This window comes from Anabrus simplex, chromosome 2 (genome assembly GCF_040414725.1).
Source record: "Anabrus simplex isolate iqAnaSimp1 chromosome 2, ASM4041472v1, whole genome shotgun sequence".
In the NCBI taxonomy this organism is placed as follows: Eukaryota; Metazoa; Arthropoda; class Insecta; order Orthoptera; family Tettigoniidae; genus Anabrus; species Anabrus simplex.
Genome location: NC_090266.1, coordinates 660,798,120 through 660,815,123, shown reverse-complemented (window position 1 = coordinate 660,815,123; position 17,004 = coordinate 660,798,120). Strand labels below are relative to the sequence as shown.

Sequence of the window (17,004 nt, the reverse complement as noted above, 5' to 3'; positions counted from 1 at the left end):
TAATGTTAAGCAGTAAAATACGCTAACCAAATGAAATTATATGCTGATAGTTCAATAAAACATATTATATATCTACATTAAAATATTAGCAAACATGGTTAAACGTGCTTGAATGCATTTTTGAAAGTCTAAAACAGCTGATAATAAATCTTACCTTGTTTTGCAGGATGTATTACATTGAAATAATGTGAAATTTGCCCATTATACAAACATATAAACACATTAGAATATTAAAACACTGTAAGATATGTTTAGACACAAATGTCTGTTTGTAGTCTAAATTAACAAGTGACAGCACATTCTTATGTTGTTTTAAAAATAGACTGATGAACATGCGAGTTACAAGCCTGAATTTGTATAAGCTTAGCCGATACACTTTGTGTATAACTCAACCACTTTATCTTTCTAATTTTGTTGTTGTGACTTGAACTTAATCCTGCTTTGAACTATCAGTATATAATTTCATTTGGTAAGCGTATTTTACTGCTAATTTACTGCTATAACATTAATCACTTCACAAGTATCAACAAAGCTCGCCTCATACATGACTAAACATTTATAAGAATGGAGTTTATTTAAACTGAATAGGAAAATACCTATGGTAAACTATTCCTACATACTCATTACGCATTAGAAAAAGAAAAAAGATGAACTCATTTTATTATAATTATATGTATACATTGGGTCATTATATTATGTAATAAGAGTATTTAACATGTTATAATTTTAGCTCTGTTGTAACATTAGAACTCTTAGCAAAAGTGTAATCAACAAAATGTTGTTAAATTTCAGAGTATGTCATAAAGCTTTCAAGAATGAGGCATAACACAAAAATGCAAACATAAGATTCTAATGCAGCTGAGGATGACCTTGTAAGAGGTCGAAACCGGTCCTATTATACACGTGATATTCTATCATACATGTGATAATAAATAAGTATTGATCAGGTGGAACTTTTATTTCTTTTATGACATTTGGTGGCTATCAATACGGAACAAAAATGAAATTTATAAATCAAGATACTGCTACCCTATATCGACCTCCACCACCAGTCAATCAACCCCTTCCTCCAACGTCTTCCTTCATCCCATCACCTCTAACAGCTGACCTACTCCGAATTTTCACCACCTCATTATGCAACATCTCAGCCACGCTTCACCTCCTCCTTTCACACATTGGAACTCCAGTTTGAACTTTCACTACTTCCTAGCCCACATCTTCTCAACCAAGAAGCCCTAATCACTTCTCCACCTAATACCAAATCGCATTACCCACCTTCCTCAATTCTCACACCTCCCAGTTCTCTTCACTTCTCCCGGCCCGAGTGAGAGCGTCACTCACTAGGGGAACCGCCCCGCCCTTGGGCGGGAAATGAAAACGTGAAAACGAATGCCTCCATTGTATGCACTAGCTGTGCGTCTTGGTAGGTGTGCTAGGTACCAACTGATGAGCCCAACCTAGCACACAGGGGCAAAACGCTGGCAACCAGGAATGAGTTAGCTAGAAAATTTATAATGTCCAATAACAGACCATTTATATTGGTATTATAAATTTACTCATTCGGGACAAATATTTCAGATTCCCTATGGGAATCAACATCTATATCAAGTGCTGCATAAGTCAAGTCTTTACCATAGAGACATAGACACACTCCTCAAGGAATCGCTTGTGAAGACTGCAGAGGAGTACTGTGAAAAGTCCAGGAGAATGGCACTGAGGTTCAACAAATTGTGGGACGATTGCAAGGGTCTCCAGGAGATGATACAGGGTCATCTTCATAATTTTTCATGGCAGCCACGTACAAAGAGACGGACTTCTGAAGAGAAAACTTTAGCTTTGGCTGCGTAGAATCGGAGAACAAAAATGTACTGCTTTCTTCTGTGCTTAATGACTCTACCCAGTTAAAGGACTTTACATGGACTCTTGATGAACATCCCATTACAGCGGGGCCTAAGTGAAATTCTTCTTCAACACTTGAAGAGTGTCATGGAGAAGCTACAAGAAGATGACTCCTGATGTTTGATGAGATGGCTCTGCAGCTTGGGTTTTACTACGATGACAACAAGGGATATATTGTAGGATATAAGGATTATGGTACTGTACTTCAGGAGTATGGTACTCCACATACAAACAACCAGAGTGCTGCTCATGCTCTTGTATTCATGATTCAGGGTATCGGACAAAACTGCTTTATTTTCCTTCTCTAAAGGCTGCACAAGAGCAGTAGTGCTTGTAAACCTTATACAGTATGCTGTGAGAACCATATTTCACCATGAGGTTCTTGTTGTTTCTACTGTCTCTGACAAGCACCCTATAACTAATGATGGCAGAAGTAAGGAGGATATAAAATGCAGACTAGCACAAGCGAGGAATTCCTTTCTTAATAAAAGTAATCTGCTCACTGTGAACATTGATATAGGATTTAAAAAGATATTTCTGAAGACATTCATCTGCAGAGTGCATTGCATGGAGGTGAAACATGAACAAAATATATCTCCAGAAGAAAGACAATAGAAGCTTTTAAAATGTGGTGTTATGGAAGAATGCTGAAGGTGAAATGGACAGATTGAAGATGTTCAGCTGGTTTCTGAGAGAAGTGTAGGTGGTAAGAATGGTAGGAGTAGACCAAGGCAAGAATATGACAAGCAGATTAGAGCAGACGATGGATGTAACAAGTTACATAGAAATGAAAATGTTAGCACAGGATAGGGTGACATTGAACGCTGCATCAAACCAGACTATGGACTGATGACTCAAACACTAGCACTGTTACAGGAATGGAGAGACTGTGTTCTTCACTGAAGGTTTCTTTCATGTACATGAACCTTTGGCATTTGAACCGAGATTCCCAGGAGAATTTGTTTGCTGTGGTGAATGGTAAATGTGGTAACAATGATTCTCCAAACTTCATTCACTTCATAGCTGTACTGAAAAGTGCAGTTTTACATGAATTGGGGTCACAACAACTGAAAGGGAAAACTGCAAATACGATAATGGTTTATTTCTGAGCAACCTTCAGACTTTCTTGGGAGGGCCTCACATTCAGCATTGGAGGAGAATCTGAGCAATCTGTGGAAGAATCCATGATTCCTGCAATGAATCAACTAACTAGTAGAAAATTCAAATTGTCCTAAAAGTCCACAGTAGTACATTAGAGTAATATCATATGAAGGTCTACAGACAGGCACCTCCGTGTGAGTGTGTGTGTAGGTGTGTACGGGTGTGTGTGCAAGTGCATGTGTGTGCATGCGCACGCACGCGCGCTTTTGTTGTGAAGCAGGTACTACATGACTTTGAATGCTCATGGTGTCAAGGTTTTTTAACCTGTAGCATTGAGGAAAGGAGCTCGGACAAAAAGGTTATTGAGCTGTGTGAGATGGGTGGTGGAATAAACCATCTTACTTTCCCAAGTAGAGTGCATGAATACCTTTACGATCTGCAAGAGATAATTTCAGAAAATGTGGGAAAACATAGGCCATAAAAAGAAATGTGCAGGATTTAGCGAGTAAGATTTGGACTCTTTTCTTGCTAGTTGCTTTACGTCGCACCAACACAGATAGGTCTTATGGCGATGATGGGACAGGAAAGGGCTAGGAGTGGGAAGGAAGCGGCCATGGCCTTAATTAAGGTGTGAAAATGGGAACCCACGGAAAACCATTTTCAGAGCTGCTGACAGTGGGGTTCGAACCTACTATCTCCCGAATACTGGATACTGGCCGCACTTAAGCGACTGCAGCTATCGAGATCGGTGATTTGGACTCTTTGCCAAAAATTTGATTGAACTAAGGCGAAGGCACTCCATGAAGAAAGTCCACTTTCTGGCCGACTGGAAATACAAATGAAACTTTTCTTAATAATGTCTGGTAACTGGCACAGTTGTAAGTTCCAGGTTAACCATGACAGTGTCACGTATGATCACTGCCGTGGGATTAACTTCTGTATAAAACATTTCTGTGTAATGTGTGTTCAGTGACGCTGGATTAAGTTAGCCATAAATCGTTTCTGTGTAACATGTGGTCACTAGTGTGGGATTAAGTTCTCTGCAAACCATTTCTGTGTAAAGTGTCGTAACTGGCAAAGGATTAAGTTCCTCATAAACCACTCCTCTCTAACAAGAGGTCATTGGCATTGGATTCAATTCCCTGCAAACAGTTTCCATGTAAAATGCAGTCACTGGCTCGAGATTAATTTCCCTTTAAACCATTTATGTGTGTTGTGTCTTCACTAACGCAGGATTATTTTCCCTGTGAATCATTTCTGGGTAATTTGTGGTCACTGGTTCTGAATTAACTTCCATGTAAACCATTTCTGTATAACCTGTCTCATCACCATCATCACCATAATTAAGGTTTTGCCTTGTGTTTTGATATTTGTCAACTTGATTGAGCTTACGTATAGTACCGGTACAAAATATTTTGAACTTCGAAGTATCATTTCACTGATCCTTTTTGTTGTACCTTCTGGATGTTACACGGCAAACATTTGCTTTTGTTGCCTTTTTCTTATATACTGTTATGCGACAGTATTTGGTGATTGTATGAGATGTGAGTAGGTAACTTGATGCTGTATACGATGAATTTCTTACATTCCATGTTTATATTTTTGTGTGTAGGAAGTGAAATCAGAATTATAGGCATTCTTAGTGTTAAGAAATATTATTATGACCATCAATTTCTCTTGTGTTGAACTAGTAGTTGCCAGTATATAACTGTGTTTGTGTTTATGTATTTACGTGCTTCTTACGCGTTCTTTTGAATATGCCGTACATGTGTGCATACATTCAAAATCAAACTGAGTACCTATATACATTATGTTGTGCTTTACTTCTTCGTTCCTTCATCCGTTTTCCATTCCTATATATAAAGTAAGTGGGAAGGGTTCACCGAGAGAATGAGGTTATGTTAGGTCATGAGTTAGATAAGCAAGGGCTTTTGAGGCTTTTATATGATCTGCATTCACATTTTCAGTATTCAGTACTACATTCCTTATTCAACAGATGTTCTTTAAAGAAATCTGACGCTGAAACAACAATAGAGACGAGTTTCAAAAAGGAAGCACTGCCAACACACAAATAATTAAAATATGCTTTTCAAGTAAAATAGGCACGGGAGTAATTTGTGATACCGCTTTCTTATAGAAATAGAATCACCCTCTCCATTATAAATAAGAATTGAACGAAGTAAACTCGGTCTGGACCTAACTGTTATTTATGTTTAAACAACAACCATTGTAGCCCCTGTTATTATCCATTTTATTACGAGGTACAAGCAAATACAGTGTATTTGGTACAAGCTTGTTGATTTTTTTTTCCCCCCTTAATCTGGTCATTGTACCTTCCATTACCTGTTTTCTCAATAACCTTTAATGTACAGGAGTATAATCTACTGCAAATAACTACATAGGACTATGCGTGGAGAATTATAAGATTCCATAATGTATCCAAGTTGTTAAAGATTATAGGAAACTTTCCCCGTTGTGGGAAGTTCTATACGTTATCGCAGCAATTTGTACGCATGGTGTTGGCAACACACCCGATAAGGAGATGATTTCAATCACTATATTCTTAACATATTTTCTCCTTATACAGGTACGTTTAGTCATACTATTATATACCATTTGGTGTACATAAATAAATTCAAAGAAACTGTAGGAATATATCATGTTAAAAATCATTAAGATGTTATCTCGCTGGAACATAGTGTGCTACTCACTCATATATGTAACGCAAATTACATTATTTATATTGAGCCAACACATTAGGCAAGAACTAAATTGCTAAATAAAATAGTCTTCAATAATGTCCGACTCCAGCTAATATTGCATACCCAATGTTGAATAAGATTAATCACTTTGATTGTTCATGTTACCCACACTCGTCTCAATTCCCATCCCTATCCCCAAAATATTAATTTTCAAAAATGCGATTGTCGTTGGAACGATCGCAGAGTACGTCGGTGGGTGCAGACTCCGGCGCCTAAGAGGCCACGGCTTCTCCGTAGTCCGGCAGTTCTGTACTCTGACCGGCCACCCGAGCAGAGGAAAGGTGGCCACGGGACGGGCCCACGGCCCTACCGTGGCTCTACGCCTCTGCATTCGGTTGGCGGGATCCCACCCGTCGGCTGCCCTGAGAATGGTTTTCCATTCTCCTGCACTAAGGCGAATGCCGGGACAGTTCGTAGTATAGGCCAGGGCCGCCCACCCCCTCACCTTCGCCGTAACAAATCTCCCGGACAGAGAGACGGTGTAACCGGCTAAGAGGCCCGCCTCCCCCTTCAGGGGAGAATTGAAAACGTTTAGTAGTAGTAGTTCCTAGTAGAGGCTACACCTGTCAATCGTTCACCTACTCCACAAACCTTCTGCACCATACCAAATCTTCCTCTAAGCACACCGATTTCCCCTTCAGGGGTTGAATGAAAAGTTGCATTAAGTTAGGTTAGGATAGCAGTAATTCACAAAATATTTCTTTAATTCATTGAGAGTTAAAAAGAATATACCGGTACGCTATATCGGATATTAAGGAGTGGCTTTATAACCATGAACGCTTTGAGTTGCTACTCTCTACTTGGAGAAAGCATGATGTGAACTGGTAATACCTGAAGTGTTTCGGCTAAATTGCTGCCCATACGAGTCAAACCGATGGGAGCGCAAGTTTGTTGGTTTGTTCGTGGTACTCTTTTACAGTTAAATTCCACTGCAATTCTCCAAGTGGAAATCGTAATTTCTTTCATGTAGTTGAATGAATTGAGGTTATACTATCTTACAAATTTTCCAACAGGTGATTTGTTGTTACCGTAAATTCGACAATATTTCTAGTTGTTTTTATGTTGGTATCAATAAATCCTCCTGTCACTGATCATAGAATTTGCAATAGACATCGTCCCATTAAGGCCTAGTATTTATAATGATAAAAATGTAGCCTACATGTATAACCTACAATATTTGTACTTAATATGTACAGTATTCTATGATTAAGTACTGATTAAATCCATTTCAAAAACTCGTTTGTTGAATAAAAAGGATGTTAGAGCAGCTATTTCTTCAATTTAGTTTTAAAGGTCCCTTAATAAATACAGTACATTTGACCAAATCTGATGATAAGATTTATGCATTCATTCCATGTCAGGTTAGCTTCTCCTAATGCTTCTGCTTCTTCTTCCTCTCCTTCTCCCATATATGTACTGATAAAATGGACACTCCCAAGCTTGCTTGTGTTCAGCTCGTCTGATTTGGAGTATGTCCAACATTCTTCCACCCTATCCAATGACACTTAACTTTTCCGTAAGGCAGCCTCAGCACTTCCTTTCAAGTTTGCTTAGTACGAACTCTGCCTCTCTTCAATAGCTACAGCTTTCTATAATAAATGCTATTATTCATTTCTTATGCTGGGGTGACCATAACAGCAAAGCTGTTTTGATTCCATCTTGTAGCTGATGGGCACAACTTTGATAGATCCTCGCACTTACTCACTGCGCACGTTGTCTTGCAGTGCGACTCCTGCTCTCTGCCTCGGTACGTATCTGTTAGCAATATAGATGCCATCCTCGGAGGCCCGGGTTCAATTCCTGGTACTGCCATATATTTAAAAATGGCAGAATGGCTGGTATGTGGTTTGAAAGGTACATGCAGCTCACCTCTGCTGGGGGTGTATGAGAAAAGAGCTGCACCACCTCGGGATTAAGGAAGTCTAGTTTATTTATTTATTTATTTTTTATTTTACCCCTGCCAACCTAAGCAACGTCCACCATCTCTGTTACATGCATTCGCTGGTCATGTTTTTAGTGCCTTGCCCAACATTTGGAGGCTTACCTTAGGGCAGGCCGGATAGTGGTATTGTTCACTTTGCCCTTTAACTTCACTGCATCGGCATATGACGCGAAACACCAGTAAGTGACCGCCAGTTGATCCATCCAACACTGATTCAGTGCTTGACATTTGCTCAATATTAACATTAGTTGTAATAACTTATCCAAGATGTATAGGTCTTGTCCATTCCAGTTATCTTTACCTTTTTCACTCTAAACACAATATTTTTCCCCTTCATTGCCTCCTGGATGTCATATTTTCAGTCTGCCATTAAAAACTCTTGCTGGCACAATACTTCTGGAATCTCTCCCACATTTGATTTGGGGTGTCATTATCGTTGTTCTGCACGTCCTGGACCATATAAGCCCAGATATCATCAATGAGTTGTTGTGCTGTCTCTTCATCTCACAGATAAACCAGTTAGGCCCCATTCACAATGCAAACATAACCGTAAACTTAAAGACGTAACATAACAGTTAAATTAACGTAAAATTTGTGGTATTCACAATGGAGGAACGTAACATGGATGTAAGGAGTACACAGCAGCCAATCAAAACACTGCCCTGTTATTTAGCATGGAAGTCGTGTTTTAGGCTATCTCGCAGTTTTGTGTGGTATTTTAATATATCGATGGAATTAAACAACGTGGTAGAGGAATTCATATTACTTCAGACATCTCTTGCTTTGCTGCTGGGAGCTATGTAAGTTTACATGAAAAGGCGAACTAAACAACGGTGCAGAAATTGGGTTCATCCCTTGAATCAAAGAAGGTTATTTCAGGGCGATTTTGGTAATCTAGCGTAAGAAATGACCCTCATCAGTTCATTTTGTACATGTGGATGAAACCTGAACTGTCTGACACTATCTGACGATTTAATTCCCCTATCCTAACAAAAACAAGTGTAAGGTCTTCTTTACTGACATCTATGCGCCTAGCTATATCACACCGATGAGATGTTTGGTTCAGAAAGTTTTCGTAAACTTTTTTTTTTTTTTGCTAGGGGCTTTACGTCGCACCGACACAGATAGGTCTTATGGCGACGATGGGATAGGAAATTCAGAGGAGTTGGAAGGAAGCGCCCATGGCCTTAATTAAGGTACAGCCCCAGCATTTGCCTGGTGTGAAAATGGGAAACCACGGAAAACCATTTTCAGGGCTGCCGATAGTGGGATTCGAATCTACTATCTCCCAGATGCAATTTTCGTAAACTAGTAGTCTGTCATGATGTTAAGAAATATATAGGGGGACATTGTTTTTTCTATGACAGGGATTATCTCTCGTTCGGTCACCAGCGCTGCGAGCTTTTCTCCCGCCATTTACCGTCAGATTTAATTGCAACAGCATATTTATTTCCACGTTTTTTTTTTCAGTACAGCGTTTTCACAATTTTTTTTCTTTTTATCATACATATGCACAAAGATTATTTTGAAAGAGAACACAAGTATTTCGTCGAAAGAAGTCATTTTATATCGAGCACAAAGTACAATATTTACGTCTGCTCTGATTTGCTTGTTCTTAAACCTAACGTAAAATTAACCGCAAGAGCTTGGAGTTTGCAATCCCTTAATTTTACGTTCTCGCAGTTAAGTTTACGACGGCGTATTGTGAATGGCTACATTAGATAACATGGCTGCTAAATTCTAAGTTAAAGTTAATTTTAAGTTTACGTTACGTTACGTTTGCATTCTGAATGGGGCTTTAATCTTCATAGTTGGTCCGATTCTGTTGTTTAACGGACAACGTAGCTAAAGCTCTCCAATCGAAAGCCCATTTTGAGATGTCAGAGGCTAATCAGGGATGACCTTGCAGTCCATGAACTGTCTCAGCAGATCATTGGTGAAGGGATTATAGTCAGTTTACGTACATATGACTCCCTCTTCCACTTGGTCTTGTACCAATGATAAAGTCTTTCCTCTGTAAGTGATAAGGTGCTCTTCCTTCTTCTGAAAGTATCTGTTGAGTACAGCTAGATTATATGCTGACACAAACTGGAGGATCTCATATCCCTGGTCATTCCTCATTCCTAACCAAAGCCTCGATGACATTCAGAATAATCCTAGCCAGTCTGTCAAACGTGACCAATAAGATCAGCCAATGCAATCTTTTCTCTTCATGTGGCATCTGCTGCAGTAGGTGATCGTAGTCCTCCCAGAATATTGGGTTATGATTCCATCACAGCAAGCCTGTGGTGCATATGAAGAAATCACCTTCAGGCAGGTGGTATCATTCATGGCTAATTTCACTGCCATGTGACGGTCGGTGATCCGTGTGACTGAAATAAGCCTTCTAAGAACATGACTGGCGAGGATGATTCTTACACCATTTCTTATTATTGTGTCACCATTGTAAAAGTTTTTAGCCTTAGCCCCTGTTTCTGGCTTTGCCTCCACTCCACTATGTTTCCTGCACAGCTGCCATGTCCCATTTTGCACCTTTCTAGAATGTCTAATGTTCAAATTTTTTTCCGGTGAACATGCCAACATATCGAGTGCTGCTTCTCAACTCTGGCAGCGTATCTCCTGCTTTCTGCCCGGAGTCAGGTGTCCTTTCTTTTTGCCTCAGTTTTACATCATGAGACAGAATGAGATAGCTTCCAGTGGCATTTACTCCACTGAAGGGACCATCACCCCTCCTAAATGAGTTCATCTGCACCAAGGTGTTGGCACACTTGGGAAGTCAGATTATTTGCCACCATCCAACACCTGGCGTTGACTTTCTGGCTGTACGGTCTACTCAATTTCCATAGCCAGATAACTCTATAGTAATGTAACTTTTTAATCAAATTTGAATGGGACGTACAGTCAAAAGCTTTGCTAAGATCACATAACATAATCTGAGGAAGCCTCTTGTTTTCTAAAGTGATGAACATGTCATCAAGTAGAGAGTCAATTGCTTTAATAGTAGATTTTCCAATTTGAAATCCAGAGCTTCACATTCATACATACATACATACATACATACATACATACATACATACATACATACATACATTATCATTATAGACTGTTATGCCTTTCAGCATTCAGTCTGCAAGCCTCTGAGAATTTACTAAACATCGCCACAATCCTCGATTTGCAACTAGTGTTGTGGCTTCATTTAGTTCTATACCTCTTATCTTTAAATCGTTAGAAACCGAGTCTAAACATCGTCGTCTTGGTCTCCCTCTACTTCTCTTACCCTCCATAACAGAGTCCATTATTCTCCTAGGTAACCTATCCTCCTCCATTCGCCTCACATTACCCCACCACCGAAGCCGGTTTAGGCGTACAGCTTCATCCATCGAGTTCATTCCTAAATTAGATTTTATCTCCTCATTCCGAGTACCCTCCTGCCATTGTTCCCACCTGTTTGTACCAGCAATCATTCTTGCTACTTTCATGTCTGTTACTTCTAACTTATGAATAAGATATCCTGAGTCCACCCAGCTTTCGCTCCCGTAAAGCAAAGTTGGTCTGAAAACTGACCGATGTAAAGATAGTTTCGTCTGGGAGCTGACTTCCTTCTTACAGAATACTGCTGATCGCAACTGCGAGCTCACTGCATTAGCTTTACTACACCTTGATTCAATCTCACTTAGAATATTACCATCCTGGGAGAACACACAACCTAAATACTTGAAATTATTGACCTGTTCTAGCTTTGTATCACCAATCTGACATTCAATTCTGTTGAATTTCTTACCTACTGACATCAATTTAGACTTCGAGAGGCTAATTTTCATACCATACTCATTGCACCTATTTTCAAGTTCCAAGATATTAGACTGCAGGCTTTCGGTACAGTCTGCCATTAAGACCAAGTCGTCAGCATAGGCCAAACTGCTTACTACATTTCCACCTAACTGAATCCCTCCCTGCCATTTTATACCTTTCAGCAGATGATCCATGTAAACTATGAACAGCAAAGGTGAAAGATTACAGCCTTGTCTAACTCCTGTAAGTACCCTGAACCAAGAACTCATTCTACCATCAATTCTCACTGAAGCCCAATTGTCAACATAAATGCCTTTGATTGATTTTAATAATCTACCTTTAATGCCATAGTCCCCCAGTATGGCGAACATCTTTTCCCTCTCTACCCTGTCATATGCTTTCTCTAGATATACGAAACATAAACACAACTTCCTATTCCTCTCGTAGCATTTTTCAATTACCTGGCGCATACTGTAAATCTGATCCTGACAGCCTCTCTGTGGTCTGAAACCACACTGGTTTTCGTCCAACTTCCTCTCAACGACTCATCGCACCCTCCCTTCCAAGATGCCAGTGAATACTTTGCCTGGTATACTAATCAATGAGATATCTCGATAGTTGTTGCAATCCTTCCTGATCCCTTGCTTATAGATAGGTGCAATTACTGCTTTCGTCCAATCTAAAGGTACCTTACCAACACTCCACGCTAATTTTACTACTCTATGAAGCCATTTCTTCCCTGCCTCCCCACTATACTTCACCATTTCAGGTCTAATTTCATCTATTCCTGCTGCCTTATGACAATGGAGTTTATTTACTATCCTTTCCACTTCCTCAAGCATAATTTCACTAACATCATTTTCCTCCTCCCCATGAGCTTGGCTGTTCACAACACCACCAGGATGATTTCCTTTTACATGAAGAAGATGTTCAAAATATTCCCTCCACCTCTCCAGTGATTCCCTGGGATCTATTATGAGTTCACCTGAATTACTCAAAACACTGTTCATTTCCTTTTTCCCTCCCTTCCTAAGATTCTTTATTACTGTCCAGAAAGGTTTCCCCCGCTGCTTGACCTAGCCTTTCCAGGTTATTACCAAAATCTTCCCATGACTTCTTTTTGGATTCAACAACTATTTGTTTCGCTCTGTTTCTTTCATCTACGTACAAATCCCTGTCTGCCGCGGCCCTTGTTTGGAGCCATTTCTGATAAGCCTTCTTTTTGCGTTTACAGGCTGCTCTCACTTCAGCATTCCACCAAGATGTTCGCCTTTTCCCATCTTTACACACAGTTGTTCCTAGGCATTCCCTTGCTGTTTCTACTACAGCACCCTGTATGCCATCCATTCACTTTCTACATCCTGAACCTGCTTTCTGTCTACTGTTCGAAACTTCTCACTAATCATATCCATGTACTTCTGTCTAATTTCCTCGCCCTGGAGATTTTCTACTCTTATTCGTTTGCAGACAGATTTCACTTTCTCTACCCTAGGCCTAGGGATTCTTAGTTCACTACAGATCAGATAGTGGTCTGTATCATCGAAAAATCCGCGAAAAACTCGTACATTCCTAACAGATTTCCTGAATTCAAAGTCCGTTAAGATATAGTCTATTATGGATCTGGTGCCCCTAGCCTCCCATGTGTAGCGGTGAATAGCCTTATGCTTGAGGAATGTATTCGTAACAGCTAAACCCATACTAGCACAGAAGTCCAGCAAACGCTTCCCATTCCCATTAGCTTCCCTATCTTCCCCACATTTACCAATCACCCTTTCGTATCCTTCGGTTCTATTCCCAACTCTCGCATTGAAATCGCCCATTAGCACTATTCTATCCTTGCTGTTCACCCTGTCCACGATGTCACTCAATGCTTCATAAAACTTGTCAACTTCATCCTCATCTGCACCCTCACATGGTGAATACACGGACACAATTCTTGTCCTAATTCCTCCCACTGACAAATCTACCCACATCATTCGCTCATTTACGTGCCTAACAGAAACTATGCTGCGTGCAATGGTATTCCTGATAAAGAGCCCTACCCCAGACTCTGCCCTTCCCTTTCTAACACCTGTCAAGTACACTTTATAATCTCCTATCTCTTCCTCATTATCTCCCCTTACCCGAATATCACTTACTCCTAGCACATCCAGATGCATCCTCTTTGCTGACTCAGCCAGTTCTACTTTCTTTCTTCCATAAGCCCCATTAATATTGAAAACTCCCCATCGAATTCCATTTTGTTCGCCAAGTTGTTTCCAAGGAGTCTCTCGCCTGTCAAATGGGAGTGGGACTCCATTACTCCCATAGGTCCGAGGCTTGCTTAAAGTGTTCTGAGCTCGGTTAATTCATGAAGCAGGATGCTGCCCTACTTGCACATAGTCCAAGTGAGGATCTCTCCTCTAACGGGTTATGGACCACCGTTGAATTGTATAGTCCTAGACGCCTGAGCACAAGGAGGGCCATGACTCAGAATATGTCCGAGATGCCTACTCCCATTCCATAGCAACTGGTATCCCGACTCTCAGGACCACTTACTAGGCCACTCAGCCGTTGCCCATGGTTCACGAACTAGGACGTGACTACAGTAACCCACAAACATGAACCATCCAGAGCTTCACAACTTAAAAAGATTATCAGTTTCAAAAATGTTTACCAGTTGCCCTATCGTAATGAATTCTAGAATTCTACCAAATACTCTGACAGCTGAAAATGCCAGTAACTGCTTGCCTTGCTATGTACAGTACAAACTTTCAGACTGGTACTGCGTTTATTCTTGAATAATTTTGTGTTTTGTGGAACACTCCAGCTTCCAAACTGTTATTAACAGAGATACTGGTATGTTTAATAACCTGATCTACACTCACCAACAAAAACAAAAAAAAAAACATTTTTCAGATTAAATTAAATGTTAGTCCGTTTGAAACCTAGCCTGTGAATTGGAACTATCTGGTGATTGCATAACATAGAAATAGTGATCTTTTCTAATTCAGGCATGCTGAATATGGAACTGAAGTGTGTTTTCCTGTATCACATCAGGTTTCTTTGCAATATTGAAAAGCATATACAAGACAGTCACGCATATCATATCAACTGTATACATAGAGCCAAATGGTCTGAAATTTGTCACTCATAAACCTGGTAATATGTTGTAAACTGGCAAGTCCACGGTTTCAATTGTATATCTTGACTTATTTTAAGAATCTTTGTTTTGTCCCTTTTCTCTTGCGAGGTGTCATTCTTCGATAACCAGCAGTAATCTGCCAGCATGTTGGAGTTGGTAGGGAATTAATCCACATATGAAGAGAACATGTGCACCTTTAAGCTCATATTTCAGTCTAAATCCTGGAAAGAAGCAGGCATTCTGTCCACCATTTGTTTGTAGTCTGGATCCTCTGTATTGCCAGGAACGATTTTGACTACATTTCGGAATGCTTTCCATGTCGAACAAACTTCTGCCCACATTGAATCCTCGAAATCAATATCAGAGAACTTCTTCCTGGTATCTGGACGTGTGAAGATACCCTCTTTGATTCTGGCATTGCTGATGCCTGTGAATCGATGACACACAGACTAGAAACATTCACCTTCATTGTTCATAGCATTAATGAATTGTTTCGTAAGTCCGAGTTTGATAGTAAACAGAGGTAAGTGTCTGTACGCATATAATTTTAAAATGGCTATACACAGTGAAATACATTTCTCACTTTATATCAAAACGACAAATAGACAATGTTAGCATAATATAAGGAAGCACAACTGACTTTATTGCACATAGTAAATTGTTGGATGTACCTATATTCCCCTCCTCCACCCGCCCTGTATCACAAATGACCCCTGACATTCTAATCCTCTCCCCTAACCTAGCAACGAACTGTAACATCACTATGCTACCTTCAATCGGCAGTGACCATGTTCCTGCCCTATTAACCATCATAAATGTCCTAACTAATCCATACTAACACACCCGACGTCCTCCACCTGTCAGACAGTAAAATCAAACTAATTTGGTCAGGGGCGAATGCTTGTCATGAAAGTCAGGCTTGCTCTTCCATTCGTGAAAGTTGGTGGGGTAGGACATGCATAGTTCTGAATGAATAAAATTTATAAACCGAATAATCGCTAAATCACATGAACATTTTAATCATCGGTTACATGAACATGCATTCAAACTCGTTACATCACATCTTCAAGAAAGGCAAAAGAAAAACAATCAGATACATTTTATAATTGTTACGGGGATACCCATGGAGCAGAAAAAGGTTAAAGAAGGTGCCGGGGTGATTCGGTATATCTACAGTATCAAGAATTGAATTAAAATTTTAAAACGTTATATTTTTCTTTTAAAACTTCAAACTTAACAATCTTTCACTGAGTGAACACAATAATATATCAGGTACAATGACAAACTAGAAACAAGACAAGACAGATCCAAATTTTAGTGATTTTTACTAATCCTGGGCTTCAAACACCTCGCTTCACAATTTCAGCGCTCCCAGCTCAAGTTTACAAAGAGCTCAAATTTATTCAAGGGCAGAAATCCCCTAATTCATGGAGCACTTGCTCCCGAAATACAATTTCTAGCCTTCTAGAGGCACTCTTTACAATTACAAAATTTGAAAAAGAGCTAACAAGCTCTCAGTTCCATACTGCATACTCAAGGCAACATTACATCAATCTGGGGTCTCTCAAACCACCATTTACAAATGGAACTGATTTTTACAGCTGTAATAAATATCCAACCAATGGGCCTTCATGTAATAAGAATAAGAGGTTAAATTAATGGCCCGAACACAAAATGAAGGAGGCGTATACTTGGATTCCTAAATATGAACACCAAAAAGAATCTAAGGGGCTCTAGGCCGATGAAACAGGGGCTATTCCCAAACTACTGAGGTGACTCGTATAGAAATTACTTTAACACATTACAGGCAGAAAACCGTCGCAAAACAAAGTCACCTCAAACCAAGATGAAGGGGAGCTCGAGAGGGTACATCACTCTTTATCCCCGATTCAGAATTAAAGATTGTATGAGATTTTTACATTAGCTGGAAGATGATCTACATTTAGAAAAGTAGGTTACATAGATAAAGATTCGGACCTTTCCCTCGGATTAAACTGCGGAGGTAGCAAGAAGGAATAAAGTTATGTGGCCATTACCTTGAAGATGTTCTAGCTGCCGACGAAACAGGCCGCCCGCCTCCTGCTTAACGCACACACACACTCAGGTAGACGTCGATCAATTGGCCGTGAAAAGCCGCAGTTTATAAACCCTCAGGGAAAGTTCGAGATCATTCAAGAATAAACCAGCCACACCCTCTCAATTTAATTGGTCAATTTCAAAGTTACACTCAGAATCGAACAAGAAGCCTGTGATAGGTTGAAAATTAATTACAGAAATTTTTCATTGGCCAGATTCAAAACTGGCAGAAAGGAAAAGGAAATATTGCCAACCCAAAAAAAATGAACATCAATCAGTAAAAAAAACTACAAATACAAAACTTCTTT

The 17,004-nt window shown here is 39.8% G+C and overlaps 1 long non-coding RNA gene across 1 annotated transcript in view; it reads left to right on the top strand.

Moving 5' to 3' along the window:
* The first annotated feature begins 1,609 nt into the window (after nucleotides 1-1,609).
* LOC137498547 (uncharacterized) overlaps nucleotides 1,610-17,004 on the top strand; it is a 49,188-nt gene continuing 33,793 nt past the window's right edge. The window contains exon 1 of the long non-coding RNA XR_011017826.1: nucleotides 1,610-5,587. This is a non-coding gene — a long non-coding RNA (uncharacterized lncRNA). The remainder of the gene's footprint in view (nucleotides 5,588-17,004) is intronic.